This window comes from Euprymna scolopes, chromosome 18 (genome assembly GCF_053919585.1).
Source record: "Euprymna scolopes isolate OS-2025 chromosome 18, ASM5391958v1, whole genome shotgun sequence".
Taxonomy (NCBI): domain Eukaryota; kingdom Metazoa; phylum Mollusca; class Cephalopoda; order Sepiida; family Sepiolidae; genus Euprymna; species Euprymna scolopes.
Window position 1 is genome coordinate 101,283,721 of NC_136499.1, and position 18,435 is coordinate 101,302,155.

Consider the following 18,435-nt stretch of genomic DNA (forward strand, 5'->3'; position numbering starts at 1 on the left):
CTTTGAGTGCGGGATAGTGGTTTATTTACCGCGAGTCTGTTGGCTTCTTTTTTTTTATACGAAAAAGCTTAATGCACATGCGGCGATCGTAAGCAATAGCTATTTAGCAGTTAACCAGGTTTGTTTGCTTTTACCTAACTTTGGGGAAAACCAGCTCCCCGTTTATTAGCAAGAGTGTCTTGTCTTGAACCGTCTTATATGACGAAGACGACATTGACCAAACGTTACGTCGCTTTCTAGAGTTTCGCTTTTTTTATACGGAAAAATGAAACCAATAAGTGCCGATCTGAAAATGTCGAATATTTAACGTTTCAAAGTTGGGCAAATTAAATAGAGAGGCGACAACCCCTTGTTAAGTCGTAGATATTATCATTTAGACATGATATAAAAAAGTTTAAAAATGAGCGACAGCCTCGAGAATCCGCCAGAAAAAAGCCTTTTGAAGACATACACAAAAAAGCGAACATACATACATACACACATTTTCGCTTATATATATATATATATATATATATATATATAGAGAGAGAGAGATATTTTTGTTATTAATGTTATCTTTGGCCTTTTGGCCAAGATCAAAGTGTAGTATCTGTTCTTCAGATGCTGCACTTCCATTTCTCGTTCTCTTTCAGTGGAGGAGAAATCCTTCACGATTGAGACAATTTTTATTTTTGTACCTTTTCTCCACGTTAAAAAACGACCCTGGTGTCTAACTCTGTCCCGTGGGGAGGCATAGTAAATAGGTACATTAAATGAAGTAGTTGAAAGGAAAAAAATTCTTACAATTGTTAGTAAAATAGAGTTACCTCCCTTAGAATAACGAGTTAAGCTTCCGAATTGGATTTTTATTTGTATTTTTGTCAAATAAAATAAATATTTACCCCATTAAAAGGGCCATAATATTGCAACATAACGCAAATGCGTCACGAATAAGTAGGTAAACCAAAATAAGTTAATATTTTTTTTTTACTATAAACAAAGAACAAAAAGTGGTGAAAAACAAAAATAGAAGAAATAAATATAAATGTATAAGAGCCAAGTACGTCCTAAAATGGAATACTGTTGCCACATCTGGGCAGGAGCTGCTCGGTGTGCCATATCCAGCTTTGATAGAGTTCAAAACTACCTTTGAAACCTTTTTGATTTGATGCCCTTTTCTCTTCCCTGCAGCCTCTTTCTCACAGAAGAGATGTTGCGAGCCTGTCTCTTTTCATGGCAAGTGCTCGACTAAACTCCAATCTATGGTTCCTCTTGCCAAACTTTCACAGAAAAAAAAACCACTCTACTAACTACAACTGCTATTTACAATACCCCAACTCTTTACCTGTGCATAAATGTAAACTTGAATTTCATTAACAAAGCTTCTTTCCCAGAACTGCCTGCCTTTGGAACACTGTTCTGCTGGCCTGCTTCCCGGTTGAAAACAACATGGTAGCCTTCAAATCCAATGTAAAGAAGTTCTTGTTGAGCCGCCCCCATAAATAATAAAATTTACCCAATTTACACCTTAACTATTACTACACTACCACTTTACATTCATGAACCCTTATGGTCATCGGGCCTTGATAAGTGATGACTCCCAAGTATTAAAAAAAATAAAGAACAAATAAATACTAGCAATCAAAGGCAAGCTTAGTTACTCTTCTTCTACCTATCGGAATAAGTTTTATTTGTGGCTTTTAACTTATCTTAAAACGTTTATTTAGTTTGAAATGCAAGTAGTATCAAGTGTTATGTTAGAACAAGGAAAAATGGTGAACATGAGCCGGTTATCTTTGGAATCTCGATAATCGCTCAAAAATTGAAAATCAAACAAAATACTGATAGAAATTCACCCAGTAAATGTCACGGTGACATTTATCAGCTTATGTCTGCCATTTTTTTTCTTATTCTAAACTAATGCTCGACACTACTTGTGTTTCAAATTAAATAAACGCTTTAAAATAAGTTAACACACCAAAAACACATTCAAGTAGGTAGAAGAGTAACTTTGCGTTTATTCAGTTTGAAAAACAAGTAGTGTCAAGTGTTATGTAAAAACAAGAAAAAAGAGAGGGTCACATTTTTGGAGTCTCGATATTTGCTCAAAAGTAGAAAACCCAGCCAATAAATGCTACTGTGCCATTATTAGGTGAGTTTTATAACAAATTTTTCAGTCGGTACTCGTGCACTTATTGATCCGTGCTGACATAATAACGTTATTATTTAGAAAGCCATTCTTAACATGGGAAGAGGAGGGTGTTTTGAATCTATTCTGTACTTACAATTTAATAAAAACAGATATCATTAAACATTAATTGAACTTGAAAATAATATTTAAAAAATAGCACAGATCAATAAGTGTGCAGCGAGCTGCTACTACTACGAGACTAGGCTGTATTCTCACCTTAGTTCTCTCTTTCTCCCTACTCTTTTCCTTTCTTTCTTCTTATACGTCATCAGAAGTTCCAGCCAATGAAAAGCGAGAACGGTTTACGTGGGACATTCGAGTGAAGGAAACGTCCTTACTTCCACAGCCACTAGAGACAGAACACACGCCTCACTCCTCAGCTCCCGTCAGGTAGCCAAGAGGAGCATTGAACATTAATACAGACTTTACAAAATGCACTGTCTTTCTTTGTAACCCGAGTTTCGGGAAAACACACATATATATTGGATATATAAAACCTAATGAATTCATAACAAAGTCGCGTTACACGTCCTCATTTTTATAAGAAGACAATGTCTTCTTTTACCAGTATTTCTTTCTATTTCAGCGCTCCAGTTCTCCCTGTTATCGGAGGCGCCCCAAAGTGGGAGCCTACCGAAATGGTGACCTCTAATTAGTACCCATGTTAATGTATGGTAATAATACCATAAGTGCACTAGCACCTTTCAGTCATAATACAAGGCCTAACTATCATTGTATCGATCGATTTGATTGGTCAAATCTAACCAGACATGTCATGTGTCTTTGGTGCCAATTTCTATTTCCTTTTCAGATTTTTCAGTTTGTTCCAGGTCCGGCGAAAGAAGGAGGACTCATTTTTATTATGTCTTCTAGGAAGGAGACTTGGGCGCTAACATTAGTGCCTTCTTTAATTCAGATCTCAGCCGTAGATGAAGTATAGAACATATTTGCAAAAGCCTACGGATTAGGCTTACTTCTAAGAAAGAATGTCTACAACCGCATTACGGACCCTTCTTATCATTGTGAACTTTCGATCTTTGGTATTGAGCCTGTTTGCATTGTTACCAATTTTTTAGGGTCGTGAGGTCCAATGGAACATGGCTAATTTCATCCTAACCTGCTACGATAACATTGCAAACAACATAACATCCTAACATAACATCCAACATAGCATCCTAACCTGACTACGATAACATTGCAAACTACCCGCTCCAAAGTTGGACGCAAGATGGGTGCACTATTTTGCAATAATATCCTGTGTACCAATAAAGTTTGTCTTGAATTTTATAGGTAGGGTTTGTTGTTTTTGATTGTCTAATTTCTTGCCTTCAACAGAGAGCATCGAATATGTTAGATAAAATTCACATCTTGTCATAAAATAATTCCTAACAGGTTCTACTAGTATTTTGTTTAACTTTTGAGTTTAAAACGATTATTGAGACTCTGAGGATGCGATCCTCTCATCTCAGCCATTTTTTCTTTGTTCCCACGTAACACTCGACACTACTTGTTTTTCGAACTGAATAAAGGTTTTAAAATAATTTTCTACTACTGGAACCGGTGACAAGGCAACACAGTACCTTCACTTTTTTGTTATTCAGTATTGTAAGAAATTCTGCAGAAATAAGTAGGCTCTTTATTGAATGGTTTGTCTGCCCATCGATTTGTTTGAACCAATCAGATTGGATGTTTTTACTAACTGCCGAGGATGTGCTTGGCGCCAAAATTATCTTTTCAGATCGCCAGGATTCAAAAAGATGCAGGCTCAAATGGAAATCGAGTTCTCACTCGAAGCTTGAAGCATCGAAATTACTTTGTTACTTTGAGACGTTTTAATGGCCAAATGTGAGGCAAAATGTTACTATCATTTGCAACCACAAATGCCCTTATGTTGAGGGAATTATTACATTTTGGATGTTGTTGTGCTCTGTGAATCTATTGACTTTCTTCATTACAAATTAATGTCTGTCAAAGACAACGTTAAGGTCTACTATTTGACCTGTCTTGTCCGCCATTGGACTATAGCAGCAGAGGACTTCTCAAGGCACCACCCAACTTGCAGTATCCATCTTGGAAGATCTCTCAACTCTTCAACCTGCGCAGTTCTTCATCAGCGGAATTTTGAACCCAGCATTTATCGAAGATGAACTATTAATCTTTTGGGGATGTTACCAGCCCATAGTTGCGGATAGCTGAAGATGACACATCTTTTGCAATACAGGTCTTTTTGCTTTAATAAAATTTACGTTGGCGTTTAAAAGGTGAGCCTGTTGTAATTCTGTTTGTTTTGTTATCCAGTATTTGTATTTTGAAGCGATTTATTGAAATAACATATAAGAAAAAGACATTATTGAAAAGTATACAATCAAAAATAACAAAATTATACAAATAAAAATAACACAATTAGTTTGTATATGCACATTTAATGAAACAATTAGTGCAGGTAGAAATAACGCAATTCGTACAAATAAAAACTAATTGTGTTATTTTTATCTGTATAGTTTGTTATTTTTGATAATATACTTTTCAGTACTGTCCTTTTTTTTTTTTTCATATTTTACTTCGATAAATCGCTTCAATATACAAATACACTGAATAAAAAAACAAACAAAAACGAAGGTACTGTTTTTGCATCGTCACCGGTTCCGGTAGCACTACGTAGAAAATTAGGGAAGACAATAGCAGACTATAACCAATTTATTTGTTATTGCCTTTTGACCATTTTTTTTTTTTTCGTTTTTGTTGTTACAAAATGACAGGTTTTTTTTTTTTTTTTTTTTTTTTTTTTTTTCTGTTTACGATATGATCTACCTTTACCAAAACAATAAATCATCTTTCTCGCCACGGCGTAGCGAGAAAGATGTTTCTTTTTTTTTTTTTTTTCATATACATTTGTAGGTTAACACGTATCGCTGCCACCTCGCTAAATAAAAGAAATGAGATTTTTTTTATTCCGACGAATATTTTATTAATTTATAAAAAGTGGGGGATCAATTTTGTATACATGTTTAATGCGAAATTATCCCCCATTTTTGGGCATACGAAACGTTTCAGGGCAGTTTAAAAGAATTACTTAAACATCGTCAAAAGGAGACAATGCAATACCCAAATTAACTGAAATGAAATTGCTCTAGTCAGGAAAGTTCAGTAGGGCTCTAAAATAGTCACACATAATCATAGAATTACGTCAGAAATTTAATATTTCATATAGAAATTATTTTTATGTTTTCTTTAAAAAAAAACAAACAAACAAAACACACACACACACAAAATAAATAAATAAACAGCGAGAAGTTTCTATTGGCTGATTTATTTACGAAAAAACAACATGCATTATATGATGAATTTAATCTTGTGATAAGAATTTAAGGTTATTGAGAGCCTAACATTCAAACACACCCAAAGTTGGCACCTGCGTCTCTCAATTGAGATATAAAAGCACAAAATGAATACAATTTTCAAATATATTTCATGCATATTTTTTTCACCCCCCCCATAAATAAAATAGTGCACTTACTGATCCGCGCTATTTTTTAAATCGTATTTCCTAGTTTAATTAAAGTTTTATCATATGTTTTTTTATTCAATTGTAAGGTTATAAGGTTAAAAGTATAGAATATGTACAAAACACCCTCCCCTCCTCATGTTAAGAATGGCTTTTTAAATAATAACGTTATTATTTCAGCACGTGTCAATAAGTGCACTACTGCACTAGTGCAGTAGTGCACTCGTACCATAAAAATATATAAAATACGTAAAGTTTTTTATCAATTAATTTTTTCGCGTCTCTCAGTTGTAGTATGAAAGCACAAAATGGATACAATTTTCAGGTATATTTTATGTTCAATTTTAATGATTTAAAAATAACTTAAATAAAATAGTTGCTTTCTTTGATAATATGTGTTTTCTTTCTTTATTTTTGTTTCGTAATGACACAAAAAGTGTTAAAACTAGAGTATTTTTCTAAATAAATATTTGGTTTCGTTTTTCGTATCTTGACTCCGTGATCAAGTTTATCTTTTTTAAGCAAGAGTTAAAAATAATTTTTTAAATATTATGGTGGTGCATAGTCTCTTTAAAAAAAAAAAAACAATATCTCCTTCAAGAACGGTAATAAAATGTGTTTTCAATCGATATTTATTCAATAAGGGACCAGTTTTCCTACCTAGTAAAAAGTGGGGAGTTTTCCGGAGACGAGTTTTCCCGGGACGAGTTTTCCGGGCACCATTTGCATCGACTGAGATTACAGTTGTTCCACAAAGTGTGGATGGTTCTCCTCAGCTTAACTAATAAATTAAAATTATTTAAAATCTGGAAAAATTATTGTATCCATTACAATTTTCACCACATTTAAAGATTGACGAAAAAATTTTTTATTTTAATTTTTAACATACACCCTCTAAAATCTTTGAAAGGGATGAAGGGAGTTAGTTATTATTTTTCATAGAAATCGCAGTACTCATCATGCAGAGAGTGATCCGTGCTGAAATAATAACGTTATTATTTAAAAAGCCATTCTTATTAACATGTAGAGGGGAGGGTGTTTTGTACCTATTCTGTACTTTAACCTTACAAGTGAATAAAAAATACATATCATAAAACTTTAATTAAACTTGGAAATACGATTTAAAAAATAGCGCGGATCACTCGCTGCATTAGCACCGAAATCGCAAACTATCCTCTAGAAAGTAAATAATACATTTCACTTTGTGTACCTTTGCGCCCATAGATTTGATTGAAGTTGTGACCTTACGAGTAATGATTAAAAAATATTTCTCAGTTATTTTATGAAATAGAATTTTATCTTTGGATATCAAAGAAAAGTAAAAATAGATAGCAAGCGAAGGTATTACTGGTCAGGTTGGGCACTTATTTTATTCTGGTTTTACTCTTATAATATTTAATGCATGTTTTTATAGACGACTTACATGTAAAATGCCTTTCAGGATAAAAAAAAAATGTCAAGATACGAAAGTCAAGCCAGAACCAATTAATTTTTTGTATCTAGTTGGTTGGTTGGTTGTTTTTGTTTTACGGCATATCAACACTTTTTGGGTTATTTAATGCCGAATCCAAAGATTTTGAAAAAAAAATTTTAATAGAATATATTTGTTGTTTTCAAGTCGGTTTCTATTTAACCCATAGTTGGGACCCTAACAGGTACTACCACACCGGGTCAGAGTGGACCTGGGAGCAACGGTAATTAAGGAAGGGGTGACTCCACACTCCCCAAAGCCCGCAAGCTGGGGCCTCATCACTGGATATAGTTTAAGGTCATATCCAGGACCAATTTTGTATCTAGAGGTTCTTATATATATATATATATATATATATATATATATATATATATATATATATATATAAATTCGTATTCCTGTCTGCTGTTTGTTTATTTGTTTGTTTGTTCACAATATATACAAAAGGTTCATAACTTTACTCTCTCATCTATATATATAAAAATGTAACTGTTGGTTCATTCGGAATTAATTGTCTAAAAAAACACTGGACGGATGGCTTCCACGTTTTGGTATAATATGTTTACTATATCCATGTGTGTTTTTATATATTTCTTTTTAATTATGACATTATACTTAATTTTTCTATGATAAATAGGTGGATTTCTTTGTACCGAGAGGCCATTTTTTTTTTATTTAGGGATACTTATTTATTACCGCTTCCTGTCACGTGACCAGTGCTACAATTTAGCGGTTTTCCTGCTAGATCTGGAGATTTCGTTTACAATCTAGCGGGAAATTCTAGAAAATCTGAAGGTATTTGGCACCCACACACCCGCATTAGATTATTAAAAAATAAAGAAAAGCGCTTGAAAATACTTTAAAACATAAAATAAACTCATTCATGTAAGTAAAAAAAAGTAACATTTATTGCCTTTGGTAACAATTATTTATTGATTATTTGTTTTGTTTTTCACCTTTTTTCGACTAACCATTCTTAAATCTCACTATAAAATCGATTTTTCCAAGTACATTTTAGGTGGGGGGGGGCATTCCAACCTCCGAAGTTTAGTTTAAAATGCGATCTAAAAGTGTAAAAAGCAAGAAACAACAGCAAAAAAAAAAAAAAAATTGTATTACTGTACATATAGATTCGAAAAAGTTGTCAAAAAACAAATATATAACAAATAAATGTTATCAAAGGCAAGATAAGTTACTTTTCTGCCAAACTGGATATATTTTTTGTGTTTTTTTCAATGTAACATATTTATTCAGCTCGAAAAACATACAGTGTTTACCGATGTATTTGAAAATTCAAGATGGCGTCTCACACCCTCTTTAACACCGTAAGTTTGGAAAAAAGTGTTATAAATAAAAAATTATACAAAATACTATTAAAAACCTGCCGAATATATGTCAACCTATGTAACAGTAACATGTATTGAGCGAGTTTTTAACAGTATTTTATCTGGTTTTTTATTTATAACATCTTTTCCCAAACTTACCGTGTTAAAGAGAGAATCAGACTCCATCTTGAATGTTCCAATACATCGGTAAACACTGTATGGTTTTCGAGCTGAATAAACATGTTACATTGAATAAAAACACGAAAAATATATCCAGTTAGGTAGAAAAGTAACTTATCTTGCCTTTGATAACATTTATTTGTTATATATTTGTTTTTTGACAACTTTTTCGAATCTATGTGTACAGTAATACAAACCAATAGTGAGAAAACACGGAACATTATGGAGTTTTTTGGGGGGGGGGCGGAATTAGCGATTTTTGAAAATTTTAGACGATAAGTTAAAAATCTAGCGATTTTCTGGACATTTCTTTCTCCTGATCTCGCGGGTTTTTTTTAAATCGCAGTTGACAACATTGCATCACTAAAAAAACACTACAGGCTTAATGTAAACAGAATGTGTTTACAATATCGGTAAATTTTCAATGGGTTTAATTACATGATTATTGATAATGTAACCATGTGATTGAACTTTAATTTAAATTAACCACACGGGGTCGCAAAATGAATGCCGACGCTCAAAGTGTATACACATTTTGACTCCTCCCTTTACTTAAAAATTCACCAAAAATCAGGAAATTAACGAATTTTAATGAAAATTGCAGTATTTTTCAAATAATGATCGCAGAATATAATGAACTAATTATTTTTACTTAACTCTTAGTGAAAATGTTTTATTTTGTTTAAACAAAAAATACCTTTACTAAAGTTATGGTTTTCAGTAGTAAATAAAAAACGCAAGAATTAATTTTTGCTTTTTTTAAAGCATCGTAATTTGTAACAATAAAAAATAATTTTTACAGTAACATTACGAAAAAAGCCCCTAAAGTTCGTATTAATGTATTCGATATAACTCGAAGGAAAATTAATTCTCGCATACTATTCAGGAAATTAAAGATTCAATTAGATTCCTATTTCAGTCACCTAAATTATTTAGGGTGAAATGAGTTTAGGAATTTATAGCCAAACCTAAATATTTTTTTTTGGTAAATATCCAGATACGCTACTACAGAACACCGACCACTCTAATTTGTTTGAGGGGGGGGAGTGATGTTGCCCCCACCCCCGCTCGCGCCCCCAATGTATAAAGTAAAATCTTCGGAAAATGTTAAATGGTGTTCTAATTGGTAAATGTCGGTGCGTTACTTACGGAAAATTTGAAAATTCGATGTTCCAGGTAAAAAAAACAAAAAACAGATAAATTACCCCCCCCCACTCCAAATTGGTGTGCTTTCCTTTTCTTATTTTATTTCTTTTTCAGCTAATTTTAAATTTTCCACCCAAAAAGCGCTATAATGTATTTTTGAAAATTAGAAAATTCTATGTCCTGGAAAAAAAAAATCCCCCCCCCCCAACGTAGTTTGCTTGGTGAAGCCGTCGTTTATGCTACAGCGTGCATGCGCATAGCATAAATGGAAGTTGCAAAATGGTGGAAAGAAGTTCGTGGGTTCAGGGGTAAATACCATGCAAACGGTAAATTTGCCCCAAGTTTGACTATCAGATTCGTTATCAGCGACCTCAATTACCTATAAAAAAACAAATTAGAGTGGTCGGTGTTCTGTAGTAGCGTATCTACCTTTTTTTTTCTTGTTTAAAAAAAATAGCATTAATACAGTAAGTTAGGTAAACTGACTTTTTCGTTTAAAAATTCAATTATTTCCCTTTCGTTATTAACTTTTTTTTTTTTAATTTTTTTTTTTAATAAATATTTTCTGTTTTATATACATAAAGTACAATTGTTGAATGTTACTGTTTTGATTATATTCGTTGGGAGGGGGCACAATTAAAAAATTAAGAAAGATTAAAATGAAGCGAAATTTAAGTTTCAGTTTCATTTTTACAACAACCATAAAACAGTGCATACTCAACAAGTTTTATCATAATTTATAAGCATATTGAAACACCAAATCAACATTTTATTTATTTTTTTGCATAATTAATGATGAAAGTATTTTTCTGTTTATTTAGTATGATTCTTGCAAACTAGATACAATAAAGAGATCATCTCATTGTATATTACATTAAGAAAAATTGATTTTATTAAGTAGCGGTATCTTAGTTAATGTTTCTAGCGAGAGAATTGTTATAAGTGTTCTATTTAAAATTGTTATTTAATAAATTTTAAACAATAATTATATTGATAACATATTTTATTAAATTTATTTAGAAATATTATTCCAATATCGATTTTTTTTTAATCTCTTTTTTTTAGAGTTATTTGCCCCTTCGGAACATAAGCAAAACAAAACAAAACAAAACACTATCACCAATTAAAATAATTTGGTAATCACAATAAATTTCTAGCTTGAAAAAATAATTCCGAGTAGATAGAAAAATGTTTGGCTTTTATTGTTTTTTTTAAATATTTAAAAAAAAAAAACAAAAAAAAAACACGAAAAACTGAAAAAAAGATTTCATTTGTTTGTTTGTATTATTCTTTAAAAATCTATACAGTGACCCACCTAGAAAATATAAAGATCTACTGTTTTTGGCCTAATACGTTTAAATAGCCTTTATAAATAATATGAAAGAAATTTTGAAAAGAAAGAAAATTAACATTTTATAGTGAAGGATCGCTTTTCCATATTAATTTAATGTAAAATGAGCACCCAATTTTTGGCCACCAAGCGTTCAATGAGACATGTCACCTCTAGCATTTTTGCAAGTTTGGCGATCGAGGGGGGGGGGGAACATGACAAATACAATTTTGTTTTATGGTGGTGGGGCGGGAATTACATTTGAAACATAATATAATGATAAATGTATTTAATTTTTATGGGGCCACTCTGTACTTTCACCCTTTCACCTAACAATTTCATAAACAATACAAACCCCCAAATATGACAAATTAAATTGATGGGGGGGGGGCGCATTACAATGATGAAAAATTTAATTTAATTGTATTTGGAATTAATTTTTGGTAGATCTTTTTTTTAGGGGTTCTGCCTACTTGGCTATTTTTTTTTTGTTTTTTGTTTTGCAATCGCATGGGCATTCGCTGCTATTTTCATTGAAACAAAAGTTTTAATGATTTATTTTTAATTATTAATTGGCGGGGGGGATTTCTTTCCAGTGCTCAATATCCGGAGAATAGTTTCTTCTCTTTGTATCCCTTCTGCCAAAATATCTGGTGGAGAGGGTATCACATACTTCTTTTTGAGGGCGATTACATTTACATGTTTTTATCCGTTCTTTTATTTTTGAAATTCTTGTGAGAGTATCCACGTTGCCCGTAATGAAAATGATTAGTATAGCAGGTGTGTTCTAAACGGAACTTCATATCAACCCAAGCAATATTGGAAAGGGTATCGTTTCAGTGTTTCAGTGTGAACAGGTATGGTATAATAAATTATGGGGTTTATCTATTTTATTTTTACTTTCATCATATTTTGCTTTGGTTTTGATACCCCCAAATTCGAAGCTATCTCTTTACAACCCTTCCTTTTCATAACCTATCATACTTTCATAAATCAGAGTCCATTTTCTGTAGGCTGTTTTTGAACCCAGTCAACGACGGGTACTTTTGCTAGTATAGACCCCTACTACCATGTCTCCTCCTTCAACATCAGGGGTCTACGTTCTAACCTTCCAGAGGTTGAAGCCCAATTACAGGAGACTAAACCAGACCTTTTATTTTTAAGCAAAACTGGCATTGTACAGGCTATTTCCCTAGAAGAGTTCGCAATTAAAGGATACTCTAACTTAACTTCTAAATCTGACCCCCAAGATCGCCATGGGCATGGAATATGTGCCTATATTAAAGATGGCTTTCCATATGGTACGGACATCTCCAGGGAAGATCCTAACTTACCCTATATGTGCTTACGGGTTGCTTTAGCTCACACTACTGAATTTATATTTACTATCGCCCCCACAACAGCAGAGTTACTATCTTTAAAAGCATATCTGAGAAAATTGACCAAGTCCTATCTGCTTATCCTTCAGCTAACATATTCACAACATCGAATGGTTGACCCACTCAAACAAAACCGATGATGAGGGGAGGTTCTGTCATGATTTCTCCATTGCCTATGACCTCACTCAGATTGTTCATGAACCCACGCGTGTGCCTGACAATGACGGCCAATATGCGAGCCTACTAGACCTTTTTCTCACAATTTACCCTGAACTATGTTCAGTTTCTGTTCTGTCTCCTCTTGGATCTTCCGACCACTCTGTTGTATCAATTAAGATAAAAATGAAATGTAATAAGTCCCCAGACGTACCTCTCCATCGTACACAGTATATCGATACACTAAGGCTGACTGGGATAGCTTCCATACATTTATATCTGATCTACCTCTGCATTCCATGTTTAAAAAGGATGTGTCCTCTATAGTATCAGACCTGACGGAATGGTTAATTGTAGGTATAGACCGTTTCATACCCTCGCAAAAGTTTCAGCAAAAACCTCACAGCCAGCCATGGTTCTCTCCAGAATGTGCTGCTGCCATTGCGCACAGAAATCACTTTTTCCACTGCTTCCAACGGAATAGATGTATGGAAACTAAAGCCGCTTTCAGGACTGCCAGCAACCATTGTAAGAAAGTAATAAAGAATGCAAGAGAGTTGTATGCTCAGTCCGTTAAGTCCAAAGTAGCTGAGCAGCGGCTTGGTTCCCACCAGTTTTGGCAAATAACAAACAGAATCCTGAACAGAAGCGTGTGCTCTATCCCAACTATCATCAATGGACCTGAGATAATCTCGTCAGCATCAGACAAAGCCAAACTCTTTGCCAAGAGCTTTGCAGCTAATTCTACCCTTTGCGACCAAGGCCACCAACCCCCAATATTTCCTCCTGTATCAGAAAACACGCTATGTGATATACATATATCTGTACGTGATGTTGCCAAGCTAATCAAAAACCTTGATTCCAGTAAAGCAACAGGCCCTGAAGGTATTCCAATTATAGTACTCCAAAAACTTCAACCTGAACTAGCGCCCATACTTACAAAACTGTTTAAACGTTGTCTTAAGGAGAATAGTTTCCCATCACCCTGGAAAATTTCATCAGTATGCCCTGTATTTAAGAATTCAGGTGATCGCTCATCCCCCTCTCAGTACAGGCCAATAAGTCTCCTGTGCGTCATGAGTAAGTTGCTGGAATCTGTGTTAAATACAGAAGTAATCAACCATCTCAACAAAAATAACCTTCTTAGTGACACTCAATATGGTTTCCGTTCTGCTAGATCTACAGCAGATGTGCTTACAGTTATATCTCATAGGATTAGCAAATCTCTCGACGGAGGCAACCTTTCTATGGCAATTGCTCTTGACATATCTAAGGCCTTTGATAGGGTATGGCATAAAGGTTTACTTCACAAGATCTCTAGATATGGTATAGCTGGAAATGTCTTCTCAATTATTAAATTATTTCTTTCTGATAGGTTTATAAGAGTAGTAGTTGAGGGGCAAAAATCAAAAGCTCACAGTATTAATGCTGGTGTTCCTCAGGGGTCCATCCTCTATTCCTGATCTACATTAATGATCTTCCAAATCACATCCTTACATCATTTGTAGACATTTATGCTAACGACACTACCATTTATGGTAGCACATATAAGACAGTAAACGACCAAGTTCTCCCCGATTCTTTCTGCTCTGATCTTGAGCACATAGTACAATGGGGAAAGGAGTGGCTGGTTACTTTTAATGCATCTACAACCAAGCTTCTCTCTTTACATCATCAACATTCTGATCCACATCTGGCATCAATTGAAATGAATGGCTCTCGTCTTCAGGAGGCCTCAAGTTTTGACAAGCTCCTGATCTTAAATGGAACATGTACATCAAATCTGTTGCCAAGGCAGCTGGAAAAATGGTGGGATCTTTCTATCGATCCGGTAGATATCTCACTGCTGATGCAATTCTCTATCTATATAAGAGCCAGGTACGTCCAAGGATGGAATACTGTTGCCACATCTGGGCAGGAGCTGCTAGAAAGGACTTGTCCTGCCTTGATAGAGTTCAAAATACACTTTGTAGCCTCGTAGGAGATGTCCTTTTCTCTTCCTTGCAACCTCTATCTCACAGAAGAGATGTTGCGAGTTTGTCTCTGATGTATCATTATTTTCATGGCAAGTGTTTGACTGAGCTTCAGTCTATGGTCCCCCCTCGCAAAACTTTCACAAGAAACACTAGACTAGCTGAAAACACTATCAATAATTCCCCCCACTCTTTATCTGTGCCTAAACCTAAACGTAGATTCCATGAACAAAGCTTCTTTCTTAGAACTGCACGCCTGTGGAATTGTCTTCCGTTTTCCTGCTTTCCGCCTGACTACAATATGGTTGTGTTCAAGTCTAACGTAAATAAGTTCTTGATGAGTCGTTCCATATAAGTTATCAAATTTACCGAATTTTCATTACTAATGATTAGTATATTGTCCAATTTCTACTGTACACTCTTTAACCCTTTTCCTTGAGTGGCCTCTTGGCCTTGATAATATTGTGATGCCTGTGTAAAAAAAAAAAATATGTGTAGATCGTCACATAATGTTAGATCACTCTGATTGACGTTAAAAGCATTTAATAAGAATAAATGTTTAAATTTCAACTGTATCTCTTGTGGTTAACGGTAGCCGAGTGGTTCAGGTCCTTGCTAATGAAGCCAGAAATGACTTCTGTTGCCGGGGTTCGAATCTCTCGACTGGCGTTAATCATGAAACCCTGCACTGATGATTCCTGAAAGGATGAAACACTAGTATCTGTAGGTATTTAATAATTTAATAATCATTATGTTAAATAATAATAATGATGATGATGATGATGATGATGATGACGACGACGACGACAATAATAATAATAATAATAATAATAATAATAATAATATATATAACTGTTCAATACTCAAGAGCTTTTCAGTAGTATATAATGTACACTTATCCCAAGTGTTTCATTCCATCAAAAGAAATTGATCAGATTGGCAAATTCTTTTAGTAAAAACAAAAAAAAAAAGGTTTCAATATTTCACTTGTTATAATTATGTATTTTGATACTATCACATATATACACACAAATGCTTATATATTTACAGAATATTATGATTTATTCTTAAAATGGAAACGGTATTTTTATGTGAAAAAAATTAACGTCTATTTTATTAAGAAAAATGTTAACATGCTTTATTTATTTGTTTTAACAAAAAAAATACATGGTTTTAAGATTGAAGGAGATTATAAAAAATTTAAATGCATATTTTTTTTACATTTATAAAAATAATTTATGAAATTTGAAGAAAGATCAATTTTTATAAAACGAAAAAAATCAGAAATGCGACTGAATGCAATGTAATTATGTAAGCAGTAACTAAAAATCTGTAAAAATTCAGTAAAAATCTTTCATTATCAACAGTCTGACTTCAGATATGACGTCATTTTTCATTCTGGTTTTACTCTTATTATAATATTTAATGCATGTTTTCATAGGGAAAATTGGCGGAGGAGTTTGGTAGAGTTTTCAATGGTGAAATCGTTGATGAAAATTTTTTTAAATTTTCCTAAATCTCAATACCCCTTACGTCAAATCTTGAGTCTGTAGACTGAAAATTGACTGAGTAGTTTGGTAGGGAAATGTACACACACACAGACAGACATACTCACTCTTTTATAGATATATAGATTTAATGCATGTTTTCATAGGGATTGAAACGGATCAGACAATTTACATCTGAAACACTTTTCAGGATACGAAAATTTTAAAATACGAAAATTTTAAAATACGAAAACCAATTAATTTCATATCTAGAGTTTCCACTGTAATTCGTTTCACCAAGATTTTGGTGATGTTATATTAAAATAACACCAGGTGTTGTATCTCAACCCCCCGATATGAGCTATTGTAAATAAATGAGCGTATGGAAGGAAGAAGGACAGATGAAGAAGTTTAAATTAAAACTTTTATTTCCGATAGATTAATGAGGTTGGTATTGTCCTATTTTAATTGTCAGCATGTGTCACTTTTCGCTGAGTTGAAAAAGGTAGCCGGTTTAATGTTGATAGCAGTTCTTGTTCACGGAGTCGTTAATCGTATTGTTCATTGCTGGTGATGAAGGTTGGCACTTGATTGTTGAAAAGATGGTACCGGTGACAACGGCACTGGTGCTGATTGTTGCGGAGATATTGAGGATGACGACTATGCTCCTTGAGGCCTGGACATGCACGGCTGCTGCTGTTGATACCCGGTAGAATTTATACTTCGTGCACGTACATTGTTTAAGACACAAGGGCCTTAGGTGGTAGGGAATTGTTTTAAAAAAATTTTTTTTTTTTATCCCAGATTGTGTTAGTTTCTGTGTTTTGACTTGTCTTGGGCAGTGCTTTTCAACCAGGGTTTCGCAGAACCTTAGGGTTCTCCCAGTACAGTCCAGAGGTTCCACAATTTTTAAATTAGAACAAGAAATAAATAAAAAAAAATGTTAAATTCAATTTTGAAAATCTATTTAATTATTATATGCGCATTTTTACAAATTTATTGTTTGACTATACTAAATTTTACACAATTAAACTCGCTACATTTGAAAAATTAACTTGTCTTTCCACTATTAGGTTTGCTTTTATATATTCTTATTATACTGTCAACACCAAAAGAATCGCATTAAAAATCATAAGAACATTTTCGTTTCATTATATTTCGTAAGTGCAGTTTTTTGCATAAGAAAACTAAATTTTTGCATAGGGCTTCCATGAGCCAGTAGAATTTTTCCATGGGGTTCCGCTCGAGTGAAAAGGTTGAAAAGCACTGGTCAAGGAGTATGTTCACTTATCCGTTTCGGATTAATGCTGATAAATTTGTGGATATATTTGAGTAAAAATTATATGCTCATGGTGCCCCTTGAATTAATTATTCGTACCAATACATGTCCTGGAAGACTCTTGAAATGTGATGTTCACACTTCAGACTTGATTGTTTTTAAGCTTGATAATTCTTTCTTGTATTTTCCTTGCTAAAATGAATTGTGAATTATACTGATAACGTGGACACAGAAATAACACTCTTCTTATATGTTAAATATGGCCGATTCATTTATGTCAACAAACAGGGTTTGTTTCCAGCGCCGCCATTGCTGTCACTACCGCTGCTCGTGCTAATTCTGTAATTTTGTTGGTACTGCCATTTACGTTTTGCATATACAAATCTGGAAAGATATGCAACATAATAGTGAGTATCTGAAAATTAGGAAGAAAAGGTGCTTTTCATCAGTGTCTTCTGTCTGTTTACATAAGCATCTAGAAAATGCTGAAATAGTATGACTCAGTGACAAAATCAGGAAAGTTAGCTCAATGGTTAATGACACAATCTGACAACCTGATATTATATATTCAGGCCCCTATTTCAGTAAATAGCGATTAGGTTAGGTAGTGTGAATTTTGATAAGGGTCACTTTTAGTGTATGTCAGGGTAACCCAGATCTACAAAACAGAACCATCCTCAGGGTTGAACAAAAGATGGGTGACAAGGCAGAGTCAAAGGTCAAACAAAATGGGTGACAAGGACGAGTCAAAGGTCAAACATGCCAGACAAAACATATAGTCGAACGATAGAAGATATGAAATGACGTCTCGTTTTTGAGCGAGAGAAACAAAAGGTTTTTACACCAGTCTCTCCATTGAAAGTGTGCAGAAAAGACGTTCCAATAATGTAGAAATAAATGTTAACGATGTCCGTCTGCACATAAACTCATTTCTCAAGTTAGAAAACTAACTTAAGTAAGTAATTAATTAGTTTTAAACACCCCCAACAAACCCGACAAGCAGCAAAGTCCCACCTCTACACAGCAGAGATCCC

General features: G+C 33.7%; 1 pseudogene; it reads left to right on the forward strand.

Annotated features, from left to right (window-relative positions):
* The first annotated feature begins 548 nt into the window (after window positions 1-548).
* Window positions 549-682, forward strand: LOC145298038 (U2 spliceosomal RNA; annotated as a pseudogene).
* Window positions 683-18,435: the final 17,753 nt, after the last annotated feature.